The 21,182-nt window shown below is 31.6% G+C and overlaps 1 pseudogene; it reads right to left on the bottom strand.

Moving 5' to 3' along the window:
* Positions 1 to 248: 248 nt before the first annotated feature.
* On the bottom strand, positions 249 to 7,054 carry LOC107022181 (annotated as a pseudogene).
* Between the last annotated feature and the right edge of the window lie 14,128 nt (positions 7,055 to 21,182).

Below are 21,182 nucleotides of genomic sequence, written 5' to 3'. Positions count from 1 at the left end.
CAACCCGAGTTCTGATCACGATCCCACCTCTAAGTTTGTATATGGATATCCATCCTTGTATATATTCTTAGGGTTAAAAATAGACTAAAACATATATTTACTCGTTTGAAACATAGTATGGACTTTTATCCAATAACAGAATGAAATATAATATGGACTGAAATTGTCAGCTCTAAACCTACCCAATCATGGAGGTGTAACAGAATATTATGCTCCATCAACATACAAATTGCATAATGTGAAAACACTGACTCAACCATTAGTTGTGTTACATAGTTACAACAATAGTTACTTCTTAACAGGACCTGTGAAAGTTAGAATAGTTTGCATAGTTGTGAGTATGAGGAGTATGATGGCTGCCACAGTAGAAGCTCCTACCCAAGGACTACTAAAATAATTGTGCAACAAATTTGCCTTCATTTTGTTCCATGGTTTTTCACAATGTTCAACTGCTTTTTTGAATTGTTCACTGTAATAGAAGTTGGAATAAACACCGACCCCATTCCCGATTTTGTTGAAGAGGCTAGCCACTTCTTTGTCCTCTCCCATCCAATCCTCTATGATTCCTTTCTGACTAAGCAAATTAACATCTTTGTCTGAGTCAATAAGATGATCCATGAAAGTTACATAATCACTGAAATATGTAGGAAGTACATCCGATGATTGTTGCTCATAAGCGATGAGATTTCGCAAGAAGGTTTCTGTGTAACCAAAGACTTCAAAATAGGGGATTTTCATCAATCCATTGTCGAATGTTATATCAAATAAACTTGTGTTATCCCCACCATTGTCTTCTTTATAACAATATCCAACTTTAACGAAGCTAACTCCAGCTTCGGAAAGCTCTGTTGCATTTGGCATGGCCTTTTGTCGCGTTATGTCATATTTAGGTTTTCCCACGGAATTCTGACCATGACATGAAAGTATGTGTACTGCATGAAGTAAGTGTTTGATATTTTCTGCATTACAAAATTCTGTCTCCGTAAAGGATGCACGGATCATGTTTGGTAAGTCAACAAAAAAGATAAACGAAACATTCGCAAGTAACAACAGTTCTAATTCATCATCTTGCTTTGTCATGTGATGAAGCTGGTTGAGGACAAAGAAAGGAAGTTGGTTTTCTAGTAACATTAAGTCTCGGAATATTTGATGACATATGTAACCACCAAAATTGAAAACTTCATCTTCTTGTTCTGGACACATTTGACAACGCTCTCGAATAAACTCAACCACAAAACAACCATCAAGCAATAACATTTGGCAAAATTCATGACTATCATTACCGAGGTCTTCTATATCTTCGTAACACTTGAGTGCTTTTCCTTCAATTCCTCCAATTCACTGATGCAAATTTCCATATCAAGCGCCTCATTTCGTTGAAGAAACCTTCGTAGGTACAATAGTTTGTATTTTTCCATTGCACGGAGTTGAGGATTTTTCTTATGGTAAGGACCTATAGAGACCATCTTTGGTGTATAAGCAGTTGAATTTGATCCACGTAGCCCCATATTTACTTTGAATATGGTACACGTTTTAATAGATGAATTGTCTAAATCCCTATACATTTCATCAAATCTTTCCTTTATGTCGATTAAATGATTCACTTTCCTCCCTTCTTCTATCTGTAACGGAATAGTAGGAAATGTTAAAATGTTTTTAAGAAGCACTATGCAATAAGCAAGCAATTACATTATTTTGCTTAGGGAAAAAGGACAAAAATATCCTTCAAACTTTATGATCTATGTGGAAAAAAGTGATGCATGAATTTAAGAAAAAAAATCCAAAATTGATTTTTTTAATCTCAAAAGAATCACACGACTTAAAAATATTACCATACAATTTTGTTTACCCTTCCAAACCCGACTCAAATAGTAAAGCCATAGTTAGTGAATATGTTAGGACCACGAGGTATACTTAAAATTACATGAAAGGAAATTTGTTTCTAAGATTCTACAATTTCTTGAATTTATGCATGCATGTAGTAAAAGATATCCCCGAACTATTGTAAATAGTATGTAGATATCCTTCATCATACTTTAGGAACATCGATGTCCATGTCGTTCAAAAAATAAAGCATATATACCATTATAATAACAAACATTCACAGTGTAATAATCCTATTCACCGACCCAATATTTTATAAATATCGGATCGAGGAATAAGATTGTGTCACTTGTCCATGTATAGTCTTTCGTTAGAGTGAAGGGCTATATGTTCTAATTTTTGGACGATAGGGGTATTAATGTCCGAAAAGTAAGATGGAGGAATAAGATTGTGTATCTGCGCACCATTTACAATAATTCTATGGATATATTTTCCCTTTACCCTATATTTAATTTCCAAATGAAACGGGATACAAACATAGCCCCGAACTATTGTAAATAATATGAAGATACCATCTGCCGTACTTTTGAGACATTGATGTCCCTCACATCCAAAAATTATAGCGTATATACCGTTCACTCTAACAGAAGACTAACTAGAGACACGTAGTGCAATCTCATCCATCGAGTCAGCAGATAATATTATGACACGTGTATGTCTGTTAGTATAAAGGGTATATATGTTCTAGTAATTTTTGGATGGTAGGAACACTAAGACTGGCAAACGGACAGGACGGGGTCAACAGGACCGGTTTTATCGGTAACCGGACCGGTACCGGTTTTTTCTTACCGGATTTTCTTACTGGTACCGGATTTTACCGGACCGGTTTTACCGGAAAAGTGTCCCTGTTCCGCCCGGTCCGTTAGTAACCGGTTTGGAACCGGGTTGGACCGGTTTGGAACCGGGTCTTACCGGTTTTTCCATTTTTTTTTTAATTATTTTAATTATTATATAATATTATATATTTATATTAAAAATTCAATTGAAAACTTTAAAGTTTATAACTTTATATAAGTTTGAAATTAAATTTATATTTTAAAGTTTATATTGAATTTAAAGTTTCAAATTGAATTTAAAGTTTTATATTGAATTTAAAGTTTTTTAAACTTTATATTGAATTTAAAGTTTGAAATTACATTTAAACTTTAAAGTTTATATTGAATTTAAAGTTTTAATATAAACTTTTATTAAAATAATTAAAAATTAAATTTATAAAAAGACATGAATTAAATAGAAGAGACTATTATAAAAGAAAAAAATCAAGGCGAATAGCCGTATATTTATTCAAATAAATAAATTATACAATACAAATATTAGAAAGAGAATAAGAGTACATAATTTAGGAGGAATTGAATAGTAAATTAGTAATTATTATACTAACAATTCCAATTTTTTCTAAATTCTTTTTGTAAATTTTGTATCATTTGAAAAGAAAGATTTTTTGGAATTGGCATTTGTCGTTCTTCGTCCATTGCTTCCATGCCATCATCACTATTCTCACCAAATATTTCATCTATTTGGTCTTCTATATGGCTACTTAATAGTGGTAGTCCGGTGTTTCTTCTTTCGGCATTGACCCAATCTCGAAACAACACCGATATTTCCAAACTGTCCTTTGCTAATGAATATCGATGATCTCCAATCATAAATCTCGCTGCACTAAAGGCTTGCTCCGAAGCGACCGATGATGCTTGAATCGCTAGCACATCTCGAACAATCCTAGAAAGTGTCGGAAATTGTTTTTCACGATTCTTCCACCAATTTAATATTCGAGGTTGAAGTTCTCCTTCGTCACGCCTAATCTTTTCCCGTGCCTGGTTGAAATATAAATCAAAATCATTATTAGTTTCATCATCACTTTCAAGCTCAAGATATTCATCCATCATGTCATCTGTATCATCACTTTTAGGCTTAGAAGATGAAGGTTCAACTATTGGAATATTTTTTTCCATAACTTTATATGCATTATATAAATCTTTAACTTTTGTATAAATGCTACTTTTACATTGTTCAACACTAGGAGTTTCATCATCTTTAATTTCTAAATTTTTATAAATCTTTTCAACCATTCTTTGAACACCTCTTAATTTATAATTTGGGTTGAAAGTAGTAGCAGTCAAATAGATTTGAGGAATAGGGAAAAAATATTTTTTGAATTTTTCAATCATAAAAGCAACTGAATCTTTAAAATGTTCTTTTCCTTTATATTTAGCAAATTCAATTGAAATAGCACAAATGTTTACTAAAACAGAAGAAATAGTAGGATAGTATTGACCAGAACATTCATTTGTTGCTTTATAAAAAACTTTTAAAAAATCAATCAGTTCTTCAACATTTTGCCAATCTTCAAAGCCAATTCTTAAATTCGGATCCGCATTATGAGCATTAAAAACTAATTGTAGCGGTTCTTGATAAACATAAGCAACTTGAAGCATTTCAAATAAAGAATTCCATCTAGTGCATATTTCTTTTGGAATTTTTCTATATGCAAGTCCACATTCATTACAACGATTTTTAAATTCAGTAATTCTAGCTTTTACTTTAGCTTTAAAAATCCAATTACAAGCAAGTCTAATTTTTTCACAAGAAACTCCAAATTGAGAAATACCATCTTTTACTATTAAATTATAAACATGTGCGGCACACTTAATATGAAAACAACTATTATCAATTGGACAAAGTCTAATTTTTAAATAATCAACGGCACTTAAATTATTAGAAGCATTATCTAAAGCGACACTCATTATTTTATCACATATTCCATAATATTGTAAAATAGAGCCTACTTTTGATGCTATATAAGAACCGGTTTTATTTTCTTCAACATATTTATACGCTAATATTCGTTTTTGCATGTTCCATTCATGGTCAATCCAATGGACAGTAAGTGTAAAATAATCGTTACCATTAGGACTACGTCCCATATCAGAAGTAATAGATAACCTACCATCATAATAAGCAAATAAACAACAAAGAAAATGAGAATATTCTTTTTGATATTTAAAAAGATCACTTTTAATTGTATTTCTTGGAATACCTTCATAATCTGGGTTATATAATTCTCGAATATAATGAACAAAACCAGGATGAGAAGGAAATGAAAAAGGTAAACCACAAACAGCAACCATTTTAGCTAATTCTCTACGATCTTTTTCTTTACTATATGTGCGGTGTGTGCTTCGACTAGCCGGGTTAGACGTATTTAATACACTTTGAACCATATTAGAACCTCCAACACCCATAGAACTTTCGGGTATGGGTGTTCCATTTCTATTAGCTCTTTCTATATCATCTAGGCGAGCAAATTCTTTATTACACTTTCGTAAATGTGTTCTTAGTCGTCCCGTTCCCCCTTGCGTACCCGTAGTTACATGTTTCATTATCAATTTACATTTAGTGCACGTAACAGTAGTTTTCTCCTCATTTTGTATCAAAAATTTCCATACTAACGATCTTTTAACACGTACGGCGGCGACATTTGAAAAAGTAGGTAAAGAAGGGACTTCGGTAACCGGACTAGTCGGGGTAGGGGTCTCTTCATCTTCCTCATTTATTTCTACTTCTTCTTCTAATTCTTCTTCAAAATTAGTATAATGTCTATTTAAAGACTCATGATCTACTTCATTTTCAGAATTAAATTCAATAGGTCTTGGTGACGTAAAAAAAGTTTCATTAACACAAGTATAATCATTAGTATTAACTAAATATCTAGGTGGCAAATTTTTAGAACAAGAACTATTTATTCCTCCCTTTTTATTTTTTAATTCCGACATTGGTCTTTTACCACTATTTCTTTCCGAATTCATGTTAAAATTTAAAACAATTAAATATTAAGAGAAAAACAAGCAAAATAATATAATAAAAGAGATAAAACAACTAAATTAATAAACAAATAACAATTAAAGTTAATAGTTGGAACGAATGTACCAAACGTCTACGTAAATGTAGACGTATAACGAAAGCCGGATTTGATAGATGCCGATTGTAGCTTCCGAAATTCAAACTTCAACTCAATATCACAATATAATAATTAATAATTTATGAGAGATTTATAATTGAGAGTTTGAGACTTTGAGAGATTGTATAAGAATGTATAAGTATTGAATTTGTGATTTAAAATTGAAAAAAATGGTATATTTATAGTGTAAATGGGTTAGAAGGGGGTGGGGGGTCATATTTGACCGTTTTGGGCCCCAGCCCAACGGCTAGAAGGGCCCAACGGTAATAAAACGGTAATATTAAAAATATATAAAAAAAAAAATAAAAAATCCGGCTAAACCGGTCCTTACCGGATTGGACCGGACCGGAACCGGTTCTTACCGAACCGGTTCAACCGGATAAAAAACCAGGAACCGGTCCGGTACCCGGTCCTGTATACTAAAAGACCGGTTCCTTACCGGTTCAACCGGTACCGGACGGACCGGTACGGGAACCGGATTGGAACCGGACCGGACCGGCCAAAAACCGGTCCGTTTGCCAGCCTTAAGGAACACTAATGTTCCAAAAGTATAACAGAGGATATGCATATCATTTACGATAGTTCAAGAGTATATTTGTCATTTTTCCCAAATGAAAAATGGGCTAATGAAATCTAAAACAAATTTATATAGTTGAGAGAGACCTTATCTTTTTTAGCTTGACGAAGCAATGGAATTTGGTCATCTATTGGGGTGATCTCAATGGAGTGTGTCATCCTTCTTTCCTTAACTCTAAATCCTACAAAAGACTGTTTTCTAAAAATTCAATTCATTACCAAAAATAAAAAATAAAAAATGAAAAGACGAAGCAAAAAGGGAATTTTTTTCTAATTACGAAAAGAACCCTATTATATACATGTCTTGTCATAAACTGTTAGAAAAATAAACTAATATCTGATCAGGAAGGATTATATACATAAAAATATATACATGTAAAGTACATACAGAATGTCACATGAGGTAGCAAATTAAGAGTACATACATACATAAAGGGTGCATGTGTTAAAGCTATGGTGGGATAATGTGTAAAACATTTAAAAATAATTACCTCTTTGAATTGTCTGTTTATAATTTAAAAAGCTAAGGTGGAATTTTCTTTGAGTTTCTTCTCTACTCAACTTCTCTAGAAGGTGAAGGATGAGATATAAAATTATATATGAGTATTATATATAGATTTTCCACTGTGTGATTGCAAATCTGCTTATATTATTAATATTAAATAATGTACACTTTGAGAAAAGTAGAATAAATAAAAGCTTCAGTATCATCGAATAAAGGTATAATATAAAAATATACTTTCTAATTTAGCCTTAGTTGTTATCAATGTTTCTAATTTTGAGTGTATATAAATAAACACTTAAAAAATAGAGTTAAATAAGTAAATACACACTTTCATGAGGGAATCAACAAATATACTATATATTTTATGCCACATAGGATTGGACGTGTGTATTTACCTGTCCATACCTAAAATTATAAAATATTTATATATCAATTAAAATTATATTAAAAGATATATTTATATATTATGCCGAAAAATAAATAAAATTTCAGTATCATAGAATAAATTAAGTCTTTCTATCTTATCACATAGGATAGGCCAGGAATCGTCCAAAGTTATAGTAGAAAGGAGTCATTCATAACAACTTTAATTTGGTGTTCCATATACAGTGCTTTTATCATCTGATAATAATAGAATTGATTCTTCTCCCTTTACTTACAAGCAGCCAAAGATTTCCATTTCTCCCAACAAACAATATAATGAATGGTTTGTAGAAGTTTGTGAACCCTGTTTCTCTGTTTCAGTTATATGATTAACTTTTGTTTTTAGTCAGTTTAAGAAAAAATGACATGTTACTAAATTAAGTATATGTTTTAACATTAAAATACTAATTTTACGCCTAGTAAAATGATATATTGTCACATAAACATCTACTTTCTTTATCCCAATTTATGAGTCACTTTTCGCATTTCGAAATTCAAACAAGCATATCATTGATCGTAAATTTTTCATATATCTTTTGAATATTTTGATTTATCAGTTGTGATGACTTATAGTACTTTTGACGTAGTTTACAAATATATAAATTTCATTTCCAAAAACTGAAAATTTCATGACAAATTTCTAGTCAAACTTAACTCTCGAAAAATGAAAGTAACAAATAAATTGAGACAGAGAAAATATTAAGTATTTAGACCACGAATTTCAATTGTCTCTTTTTCTTTCTTAAACTCTGTACCAAGTCAAACTAACCCACACAAAATAGGATGAAGAGAGAATCATACTACATATCCCACAAATTTTGCAAGAATAGTCTTAAAATTATTTAATGCATATAATTTTTAATATAATGAATCAAACGGACAGTAAAATACAATACCAAAGATAAGTAATTTCAGCATCAAACAAATATCACCCTGAGTGCTAAAAACCATTGTGGTTGGATGGTGGTGTTCACGCAGTCACACTCTGCCACATGTGATGGACATAATTTATTTTTTCTCGTGTCATTTTTATTTATGTTTGTTATAATATATAAACATGATCTTTAACTTGGCATCAGTTGACAACTATGATATCTAATTTTGGATATGCACAAATAAACACCTAAACTTGTATAAAATGGAACAAATTTACACATTTGTTCTACATGGCGCCCTACATGAAAATTTTATGTTCTACGTGTCCTACATGTATTATGTCACCTGACAACCCTGACATAACTCGGATTTAGGACCTAATTCCCCATCCCCAATCCCCACGTCAAACCAATTCCTGCCCGACCCTGACTAAGGATCCATCAAATTCCTCTCTCTTTACTTGCGATCCAATTCCCAATTCCCAAAAACTTCTGAACCTAACCCAGGACTTAAAACATGACCTTGACCCATACGCTGACCTAGGACCTAAAATTAAAATATGAATTAAATTTCTAGCTCTAGTCCTACCCCATAATGGATGAGTGACACATTATGAAGCTCATCAACAAATAAATTGCACTTATGCAGATTTATTGATTTAAGGTTCATGGACCTCAAAAACGCTATTGTTGTACCGAGGGAGCCAATGAAACTCTAAATCATCTGTTTGGGGTTAAGAGGTAAGATGAACAACTTCTGAAAATTAAAGATGTTATTAAACATATCGAATACATGAGTTTACTTAATCATTTCTCTTTCACTCCACCTTAAAAGAAGGTGATACTACAACTTATTTGCTCACAAATATGATGACCGGACATCGCAAAACATCTACCTTCTTCACCAAGGCTATAGATCTTCCTTCTAAGAATACATCCACCTTGAAGAATGATTTTGTTAGATTTCGAGTGAAGAAGGCCAACTTCATATCCGATTCTAGCTAAATTTTGTTTGGTCGCTTCTAAAATTTTTCTTTCCTTTTTTATTTTGTTAAGTTAGAGTGTTAGGAAACGTTCTGCCCCAGCTGGTCATAGTGATAGATCTTTTAAAACCAAAACCTTCAGCTCCTAACAGTGATGAAAAGAGATATATCTTTTTTTTATTTGTGATGAATCTTTACTTGAGTTTGAGTCAAAGAACGTTGATATGGGTCGGGTGGTCAAGATAAAATATGGTGGTTGAAAATTTAATTTTATCCAATAGAAAGGCGCCATGTAATATTTATTAAATATAATAATTGAAAAAATACAAAATTGTTAGTTTAAAGAGTAATATTGTACCAAAAAGGTTGATTGAGGGGTATTTTAACCTAATAGGCGGATGAGGAGTATTCTTAAACCTTTTCAAAAAGTACAAGGGTATTTTGGCTCCTTTTCATATATAAAATTTATATTCATGTTAGTATCATATATGTAAACAATATTGATATTCTCTTCATATGCAATATGATACATTTTTCATGTTTCTAAAATATATATGAATTATTTTATATCTTTTAAGTGCAAACTATTTAATGTATATAGTAGAATAAATTATTTACCATGGTGAATTAAATGAAACAGAAATCATATCTTGAAATAATAATATATTATGTACATTTTTCACGATCCTCTATTCTAATTCTGATTTCGTAAAAAAAAAAAACTTTTGAAGTTCTTCTTTCTGTCATTATTATTAATTTTTAATTTTTTTTACACATTTATTAAAATATTAATAAAAATTATGCAAAATAAACATGAAAAAATTATAACAATATTCAAGAGTATAAATTAGAAGTAAAATAAAGAGGCATGAGTAAGAAATTTTATCAGACATTTATTGCATTAATAATGTATTAATTTTATTTGTAAAAATAAATGAATAATAAACAATTTTGAAAATAAAGGATAGAAATAAAATAATGCACAAAAAAAATAAAATGATTGGTGACGGCATAAAAAAGATAATATATTTCAAACAAAAAAACAATAGTGACGAAAACCGATTATTACATACCAAAAAAAAGATTAGAAAATTTAATATTTGATTATTAATTATTTTCTTGCAAGCCTAATAAAAATGAAGCTCATTGTCATCATAATTTATTTATTTTTCAAATGAGATAGTAATATTAATTGTGCTTCATAGCCAAAAAAAAAGTTAGAATAGTAAAGAACCAAATGAGTAGCATTGCCAATACATGTAGTTAATTTACTTATACAAACTAAAATTTAAAAAATGCTGTCGAAAGTAGATACCTTACTAATACAAGTCAAAGTAACAAAAACACTTTGTAGCAAAAACTAATCCGTACTTATGCTTCAAGAATTGTTTTTCTTCTTGTAACTCGAAAGAGCTAGACTTAGAAAGAGTCATTTTTTGGAAAGAATGAAAATTTCATGGCAAATCTCTGGTTAAACTTCTCGAAAAACGAAAAGTAACAAATAAATTGAGACATAGAAAATATTATGTGTTTTAGACCACAAATTTCAATTGTCTCTTTTTCTTTCTTAAACTCTGTACCAAGTCAAACTAACCCACACAAAATAGGATGAAGAGAGAATCATACTACATATCCCACAAAATTTGGCAAGAATAGTCTTAAAATTATTTAATGCATATTATTTTTAATATAATGAATCAAACGGACAGTAAAATATAATACCAAAGATAAGTTATTTCAGCATCAAAAAAATATCACCCTGAGTGCTAAAAACCATTGTGGTTGGATGGTGGTGTTCACGCAGTCACACTCTGCCACATGTGATGGACATAATTTATTTTTTCTCGTGTCATTTTTATTTATGTTTGTTATAATATATAAACATGATCTTTAACTTGGCATCAGTTGACAACTATGATATCTAACTTTGGATATGCACAAATAAACACCTAAACTTGTATAAAATGGAACAAATATACACATTTGTCCTACATGGAGCCCTACATGAAAATTTTATGTTCTACGTGTCCTACATGTATTATGTCAACTGTCAACCCTGACATAACTCCGACCTAGGACCTAATTCCCCATCCCCAATCCCCAAGTCAAACCAATTCCTGCCCGACCCTGACTAAGGATCCATCAAATTCCTCTCTCTTTACTTGCCCAAAAACTTCTGAACCTGACCCAGGACTTAAAACATGACCTTGACCCATACGCCGACCTAGGACCTGAGTAATTAAAATTAAAATACGAATTAAATTTCTAGCTCTAGTCCTACCCCATAATGGAGGAGTGACACAATATGAAGCTCATCAACAAATAAATTGCACTTATGCAGATTATTGATTTAAGGTTCATGGACCTCAAAAACGCTATTGTTGTACCGAGGGAGCCAATGAAACTCTAAATCATCTGTTTGGGGTTAAGAGGTAAGATCAATAACTTCTGAAAATTAAAGATGTTATTAAACATATCAAATACATGAGTTTACTTAATCATTTCTCTTTCACTCCACCTCAAAAGAAGGTGATACTACAACTTATTTGCTCACAAATATGATGACTGGACATCGCAAAACATCTACCTTCTTCACCAAGGCTATAGATCTTCCTTCGAAGAATACATCCACCTTGAAGAATGATTTTGTTAGATTTCGAGTGAAGAAGGCCAACTTCATATCCGATTCTAGCTAAATTTTGTTTGGTCGCTTTTAAATTTTTCTTTCCTTTTTTATTTTGTTAAGTTAGAGTGTTAGGAAACGTTCTGCCCCAGCTGGCCATAGTGATAGATCTTTTAAATCCAAAACCTTCAGCTCCTAACAGTGATGAAAAGAGATATATCTTTTTTTATTTGTGATGAATCTTTAGTTGAGTTTGAGTCAAAGAACGGTGATATGGGTCGGGTGGTCAAGATAAAATATGGTGGTTGAAAATTTAATTTTATCCAATAGAAAGGCGCCATGTAATATTTATTAAATATAATAATTGAAAAAAATACAAAATTGTTAGTTTAAAGAGTAATATTGTACCAAAAAGGTTGATTGAGGGGTATTTTAACCTAATAGGCGGATGAGGAGTATTCTTAAACCTTTTCGAAAAGTACAAGGGTATTTTGGCCCTTTTTCATATATAAAATTTATATTCATGTTAGTATCATATATATGTAAACAATATTGATATTTTCTTCATATGCAATATGATACATTTTTCATGTTTCTAAAATATATATGAATTATTTTATATCTTTTAAGTGCAAACTATTTAATGTATATAGTAGAATAAATTATTTACTATGGTGAATTAAATGAATAGAAATCATATCTTGAAATAATAATATATTATGTACATTTTTCACGATCCTCTGTTCAAATTCTGATTTCGTTAAAAATAGAAAACTTTTGAAGTTCTTCTTTGTGTCATTATTATTAATTTTTTAATTTTTTACACATTTATTAAAATATTAATAAAAATTATGCAAAATAAACATGAAAAAACTATAACAATATTCAAGAGTATAAATTAGAAGTAAAATAAACAGACATGAGTAAGGAATTTTATTAAACATTTACTGCATTAATAATTATGTATTAATTTTATTTGTAAAAATAAATGAATAATAAACAATTTTGAAAATAAAGGATAGAAATAAAATAATGCACAAAAAAATAAAATGATTGGTGACGGCATAAAAAAGATAATATATTTCAAACAAAAAAACAATAGTGACGAAAACCGATTATTACATACCAAAAAAAAGATTAGAAAATTTAATATTTGATTTTTAATTATTTTCTTGCAAGCCTAATAAAAATGAAGCTCATTGTCATCATAATTTATTTATTTTTCACATGAGATAGTAATATTAATTGTGCTTCATAGCCAAAAAAAAGAGTTAGAATAGTAAAGAACCAAATGAGTAGCATTGCCAATACATGTAGTTAATTTACTTATACAAACTAAAATTTAAAAAATGCTGTCGAAAGTAGATACCTTACTAATACAAGTCAAAGTAACAAAAACACTTTGTAGCAAAAACTAATCCGTACTTATGCTTCAAGAATTGTTTTTCTTCTTGTAACTCGAAAGAGCTAGACTTAGAAAGAGTCATTTTTTGGAAAGAATGAAAATTTCATGGCAAATTTCTGGTCAAACTTCTCGAAAAACGAAAAGTAACAAATAAATTGAGACAGAAAATATTATGTGTTTTAGACCACAAATTTCAATTGTCTATTTTTCTTTCTTAAACTCTGTACCAAGTCAAACTAACCCACACAAAATAGGATGAAGAGAGAATCATACTACATATCCCACAAAATTTGGCAAGAATAGTCTTAAAATTATTTAATGCATATTATTTTTAATATAATGAATCAAACGGACAGTAAAATATAATACCAAAGATAAGTTATTTCAGCATCAAAAAAATATCACCCTGAGTGCTAAAAACCATTGCGGTTGGATGGTGGTGTTCACGCAGTCACACTCTGCCATATGTGATGGACATAATTTATTTTTTCTCGTGTCATTTTTATTTATGTTTGTTATAATATATAAACATGATCTTTAACTTGGCATCAGTTGACAACTATGATATCTAACTTTGGATATGCACAAATAAACACCTAAACTTGTATAAAATGGATCAAATATACACATTTGTCCTACATGGATCCCTACATGAAAATTTTATGTTCTACATGTCCTACATGTATTATGTCAACTGTCAGCCCTGACATAACTCCGACCTAGGACCTAATTCCCCATCCTCAATCCCCAAGTCAAACCAATTCCTGCCCGACCCTGACTAAGGATCCATCAAATTCCTCTCTCTTTACTTGCGATCCAATTCCCAATTCCCAAAAACTTCTGAACCTGACCCAGGACTTAAAACATGACCTTGACCCATACGCCGACCTAGGACCTGAGTAATTAAAATTAAAATATGAATTAAATTTCTAGCTCTAGTCCTACCCCATAATGGAGGAGTGACACAATATGAAGCTCATCAACAAATAAATTGCACTTATGCAGATTTATTGATTTAAGGTTCATGGACCTCAAAAACGCCAATGTTGTACCGAGGGAGCCAATGAAACTCTAAATTATCTGGTTGGGGTTAAGAGGTAAGATCAACAACTTCTGAAAATTAAAGATGTTATTAAACATATCGAATACATGAGTTTACTTAATCATTTCTCTTTCACTCCACCTCAAAAGAAGGTGATACTACAACTTATTTGCTCACAAATATGATGACCGGACATCGCAAAACATCTACCTTCTTCACCAAGGCTATAGATCTTCCTTCGAAGAATACATCCACCTTGAAGAATGATTTTGTTAGATTTCGAGTGAAGAAGGCCAACTTCATATCCGATTCTAGCTAAATTTTGTTTGGTCCCTTCTAAAATTTTTCTTTCCTTTTTTATTTTGTTAAGTTAGAGTGTTAGGAAATGTTCTGCCCCAGCTGGCCATAGTGATAGATCTTTTAAATCCAAAACCTTCAGCTCCTAACAGTGATGAAAAGAGATATATCTTTTTTTTATTTGTGATGAATCTTTACTTGAGTTTGAGTCAAAGAACGGTGACATGGGTCGGGTGGTCAAGATAAAATATGGTGGTTGAAAATTTAATTTTATCCAATAGAAAGACACCATGTAATATTCAATAAATATAATAATTGAAAAAATACAAAATTGTTAGTTTAAAGAGTAATATTGTACCAAAAAGGTTGATTGAGGGGTATTTTAACCTAATAGGCAGATGAAGAGTATTCTTAAACCTTTTCGAAAAGTACAAGGGTATTTTGTCCCTTTTTCATATATAAATTTTCATTCATGTTAGTATCATATATATGTAAACAATATTGATATTCTCTTCATATGCAATATGATACATTTTTCATCTTTTTAAAATATATATGAATTATTTTATTATCTTTTAAGTGCAAACTATTCAATGTATATGGTAGAATAGATTATTTACCATGGTGAATTAAATGAACAGAAATCATATCTTGAAATAATAATATATTATGTACATTTTTCACGATCCTCTGTTCAAATTCTGATTTCGTTAAAAATAGAAAACTTTTGAAGTTCTTCTTTCTGTCTTAATTATTAATTTTTAATTTTTTTACACATTTATTAAAATATTAATAAAAATTTAGAAAAATAAACATGAAAAAATTATAACAATATTTAAGAGTAGAAGTTACGCGTAAAGTAAAGAGACATGAGTAAGGAATTTTATTAGACAGTAATTGCATTAAAAATTATGCATTAATTTTATTTGGAAAAATAAATGAATAATAAACAATTTTGAAAATAAAGGATAGAAATACATTTCAAACAAAAAAACAATAGTGACGAAAACCGATTATTACATACCAAAAAAAACATTAGAAAATTTAATATTTTATTTTTAATTATTTTCTTGCAAGCCTAATAAAAGTAAAGCTCATTGTCATCATAAATTTTTTTATTTTTTAAATGAGATAGTTATATTAATTGTGCTTCATAACCAAAAAAAAAGTTAGAATAGTAAAGAACCAAATGAGCAGCATTGCCAATACATGTAGTTAATTTACTTATACAAATTAAAGTTTAAAAAATTCTAGCAAAAGTAGATAACTTACAAATACAAGTCAAAGTAACAAAATAACTTTGTAGCAAAAACTAATCCGTACTTATGCTTCAAGAATTGTTTTTCTTGTTGTAACTTGAAAGAGCTAGAATTTGAAAGAGTCATTTTTGGAAAGAATGAAAAATCTAAAAATTTGACAAAATTAAGTTAAGTATGAGTTTTGGGCCTACTTCAAATGACCATAACTCCTAGATCAGAATGAGTTAGGTGTGCTACCAGGTACAATAGGAAAATTATTTTAATTATCTTTACAATGCCGGCGAGTTTTCTCAGTTTCGAGTGTTTATAAGTGAAATATGCCAATTTGAAGTTGGACTGTCTAGATAAGGAAAGTCAAAACCGGATTTTAGAAGGGAATTGTGTGTTTCAACCAGCCAATTAACTAATTTTGTTTTTGGTAATTAAATTGGGGTCAAAGCTGATTGGATTCAATCACGATTTTGAAATTGAGTTAGGGTTTTGAGAGAAGACAAAAGAAGAAGAGAAAAGAGAAGGAGAAGCAAGAAAATTGTCAAGTTCTTGAAGAACTGACTGTGGATTTCGTCAAGGGGTGATCCTTACAAGATATGTGAGATCACGTAGTGTTGGATTAGTTCACTCACATGCCAATCATGATTCAATTCAGAGTAATTGTGTTCTTGAAAGAAACAATTATGAGTTCTTGATGAAATTTGTGTAAGTTCTTGTGGGTTCTTGTTGTTAAAGTTTTTGAGAAGTTTCTTGAGTTCGATTCAAGATATTGTGTGTGATTTTTAGTAAATTCATGCATATATTGGTTATGTAGTTGAATCTAAGTGATTGGGGAAAGACCCAATTGAATTTAGGGGATTTAGAGTAGAAAAACGAGCAAGAAAATTGGGGAAAATCTAGGGGAAGGGGTGGGGCGCCAACTAGAACGCCCCATTTTGTGATCTATAGTTTTTGCTCTGAGGCACTGCGCCAGCTAGTGCTCTCCATCCCTAGTTCTGAAGTTTAAGCTCTCGTGCCCTTCGCCACTCAGAGCGCCAGTAAGGCCAGGTTCTATATTCTTTCCCTGTTCTTTCCGTTCTAGTTCACTTGAAACGTACCTATGTTTCCTAGTTGATTCCTACACTCTAAGGTACGTTAAACAACATGGAATCATTAGCCTTGAATTCATAATTCAATTCAAAGAAAATTAAGAGTCAACTCAAAAGAAGTTCATAGTGTTTCCCAAAAGTCTTTTACAAACGTCTTTACTTTGTTTTAAGACTTGAGTTTTGAGTTGAGTAATGAGTAAAGGTTGAATCTCATTTCTTCAAAGAGTAGTACATGGGGAATATGCATTCCCAAAAGAGTTTAAAATGATTTCACATGTAAATAAGAAAGGAAACTGAGATTTTTAAAGAGCCTTTAACTTTGTTTTAAGACTTGAGTTTTGAGTTGAGTAAAGAGTAAAGGTTGAAGCTCATTTCTTTAAAGAGTATATGGGTACTATGTGAGTTTAAAATGTTTTCACATTTAAATAAGAAAGGAAACTGAGATTTCTAAAGAGCCTTTAACTTTGTTTTAAGACTTGAGTTTGAGTTGAGTAAATAGTAAAGGTTGAAGCCCATTTCTTTAAAGATTATATGAGGACTGTATGAGTTTAAAATGTTTTCACATTTAAATAAGAAAGGAAACTGAGATTTCTAAAGAGCCTTTAACTTTGTTTTATGACTTGAGTTTTGAGTTGAGTAAAGAGTAAAGGTTGAAGCTCATTTTTTTAAAGAGTATATAGGGAATATGTATTCTCAAAATAGTTTAAAATGTTTTCACATCTAAATGAGAAAGGAAACAAAAATTTTCAAAGAGCCTTTGAGCTAGTTTTCAATGAAGAATAAATGCTTTCACGATTAAACAAGAGAGTAAACTTTGATTTCCAAGAGGAGACTTTGAGCTAAGTTTTAAGCAATTATATCAAACCACAAAAATAATTATGTTTGTAAACATAAGATCTAGTTATATATTTTAGCATACTATTGAGCACCGATATTAGAGAGAGTTCAGACAACTCCTAGCCCCCATAAACCATGTAGCCATCATGGGTAGAAAAGGGTTATACTTTTTAGATGATTCCTTAGTTGTTTTTAGCATATATTAGTAGATCCACTTAGTAGTCAGGTTCTATACCCTCGGCAAGGTATAGAACGACCTTATCAACGTGAGGCAAAACATTATATCATCACAATAACTCTTACGTGATGATTGTCAATTAGAGAAACTCCGACAGAAGTATTTTGTGTTCATATATACACATATTATTTGTATTTTCATATAAAATCAGAGTTCATATTATATCTTTGCATACAAACAAAGTCACTATTGTATTTTTCAATACACAGAGTTTCTATTCATGTTTTAAAAGAATTTCTTCATATTGCATTTACATTACTTCTTTATATTGAAATGAGTTCAGTTAAATTGAGTTGAGACCATGTTTGTTATTTTAGTTCCTTCAAGCTTATGTATTGTTTAGTATTCACCTCACATACTCGTACATTCGATGCCATTTGTCATTCATTTTTTATTGATGTAGATACATATAATGAGGATCAACATCCAGCGCATCATTTATTCTAGTTGAGCTCTACAGTTGTTGGTGAGATTTCTTTCTTCTGGAGGATCCCTTTTATTGTTTTTAATATTTAGTTCATTAGGATGTCATAGGTCTTGTCTTGACATAGACATATCGACTTATATATTGAGACTTGAGTTTCCATCTTACTATTTGATCATTCTTTTAAAACATTCTAAGTTTACTTCATGAGTTTATCATTTGAGACTATTTCTTGTATTTTAGTCTTCCTCTAAGTGAGTAAGCTAGGCCAAGAGTTTGGTTGGGGCCAACAATTGATCTCGAGCTCCAGTCCCACCCAAGGTGTAGGCTCGAGGCATGACAAACTTGGTATTAGAGCTAAAATTTCTAGAGTCCTAGGGAGTCTATGAAGACATGTTAGTAGCATCCTAGTTATTGGTGTGAAGCGCACCACATCTACAATTAGGAGGCTGCCATACTTAGGAATGTTTTCATTTCTTTCATACTAATTTTGTACGATATAGTGTATCTCTATAAAATTTTCTTTCAAACTTGTGCTTGCACGTGTCTTTCAGATCATACCTCTAATAAGATCTTTCCGAGGTAGTCTAACTATAAGGAATGTTGAACCACAGGAACAAGAGGTACCTAATGCACCAGAAGTACAACCCCAAAGAGAGGTCACTAATGCAAAGTTTTGTGAGGATATTCGGATGTTGATCCAAGTTGTGACCAATAAAGTGGGGCAATAGAGAGGGAATCAACACGGAATGGCTCACACTTCAAGGATCTGAGATTTCTTAAGGATGAAACTACCAAGTTACGCAGGTTCAAGTGTTACTGAGGATATCGAGAATTTAATTAAAGAGCTTTAAAATGTTTTTGAGATCATGAATATTGCTGATACTAAGAGGGTGGAACTAGATGCATACTAAATGAAGGGTGTATCTAGGATATGGATCGACCAATGGAAGAAGAACCGAGTCGAGGAAGCACCACAGGTGAGTTGGGCTTGTTTTGAGAAGGCCTTCTTGGCGCTTTACTTTCCTCGAGAACTAATAGAGGCTAAGGCACGAGTGAGCATTCATGAATACATTTTGGAAGTTCACACAAGTTTCCCGCTATGCTCTGGAGATGGTTGCTGACATGACGAGCAAGATGAGTTTATCCGTTGCTGGGTTGTCTCACCGTTTAAGCAAGGAAGTCAAGACATTTATGCTGATAAGGGACATAGACATAGCAAGACTAATGATCCATGTGCAAAAAGTTGAGGAAAACAAGCTGAGGGATAGAGAAGAGTTTAAGAATAAGAGGCTTAAGACATCAGCGAATGAGTCTGGGAAGCAAAAGAGTAATGCAAACCGGTCTTCCTTCTGACGGAAACAAAAGGAACTTGCTCCATCATCTATAGTTCACCTGCACCAAAGAACAAAAATGAGTACAGTAGTCATAATTTCAGAGCTAAAACTACCTATTCTTAAGGTAGTATGACACAAGGGGGTAGTAAGACTCTTGCATGTACTACGTGCGGGAGGAACAACTCAAGGATGTGTCGTGATGGCTCCACTTTTTGCTTCAAGGTGGCCATAACGATAATTTTATGTGAGAGTGTTCAAAGAACAAGTTGTGTAATTGTAATGGGAGAAATAAAGCTCAGTCTTCTTCAGTTTCTCCACCAAACAACATTAATGTACGATTACCTCTATTTAGTCAAGTCCTTTCCGAAAACTAATAATTAAAGGGGGGGGGGGATTGTGAAACAAAAATGTTGTAATGTTATGAAATCTAACAAGTAACAAGAGTAAATTGTTGATGTTTATCAAGTTATGAGAGAAACTAGGGTGTAAGTGTTCCCCATAGGTTCATAACGCCATAACCCTAGCTTATAACAATTCTTTCCGATGGTTTTGCATGCAAAATGATAAGTTATATATCTCTAAAACCTTGGTCCGACATTTAGATAATTTCACCCCGTACCTTGGTCCGGCTACGTGTGTTTAAATTACTAACCCTTACCTGTTACTTCATATTAAGCGTCATATTCGATGTTTGGCTTAGCTATCACCTCACACCAACCAAAACTAGCCTATTATATAGTATCCACTAAACCTATGTCAATAATTCTTTCCCTATTAACTATCCCCTTGGTCCGGCAAATAGCAATATGGCGAGTTCTAACGCGTGCACTCGTTAAAAAGACTTCTAGATGAATGAACTATCGATGCATGCAATAATCTAGTTGAGAATTGTTAATTAGCTAGGTTTATTTTATTAATCACCCATGGTTCCCACAATCCTAGTTGTGGAGTTAGTTACCCATGCTTAGAAGAACACAATTCATATTTGTTGAATAATAAATCATGAACTTACTTTGACAAGTTTGCAGAAAATCCATAAAGTATACTTGAAACAACAAAATTCACTTGAGAATCGATTCCAGAAACTTGAATTAATTTCCCAAGTTGCAAAGTCAAATCTCCAAGAACAAAAGTATGAAAAATAACAAAGAATCCAACCACAAAAACAAGGTTTTACAGCCTATTTATAAAAACATTTTCCTAAAATAAAAGGAAACCAAATAAAGAAAGTTTGTCCGAAAAACGCGGCTTCAATCGACGACCCCACAGACGATCCATCGATGGAATGACGGACCGTCGACTGCCTCCATCGGTCCACACTTAGCTTTTTCATTATACTTAACTTTTGTATCTTCTCTTATCCAATCTACGGACAAACAGCACAGTCCATCGATTCACTTACGGGCTGTCGATGCTTTTCGTCACTTCATACTTAGG

Source organism: Solanum pennellii, chromosome 1, assembly GCF_001406875.1.
Source record: "Solanum pennellii chromosome 1, SPENNV200".
Taxonomy (NCBI): Eukaryota; Viridiplantae; Streptophyta; class Magnoliopsida; order Solanales; family Solanaceae; genus Solanum; species Solanum pennellii.
Note: the sequence above shows the minus strand (reverse complement) of the source record. Positions and strands in the feature narration are given on the sequence as shown.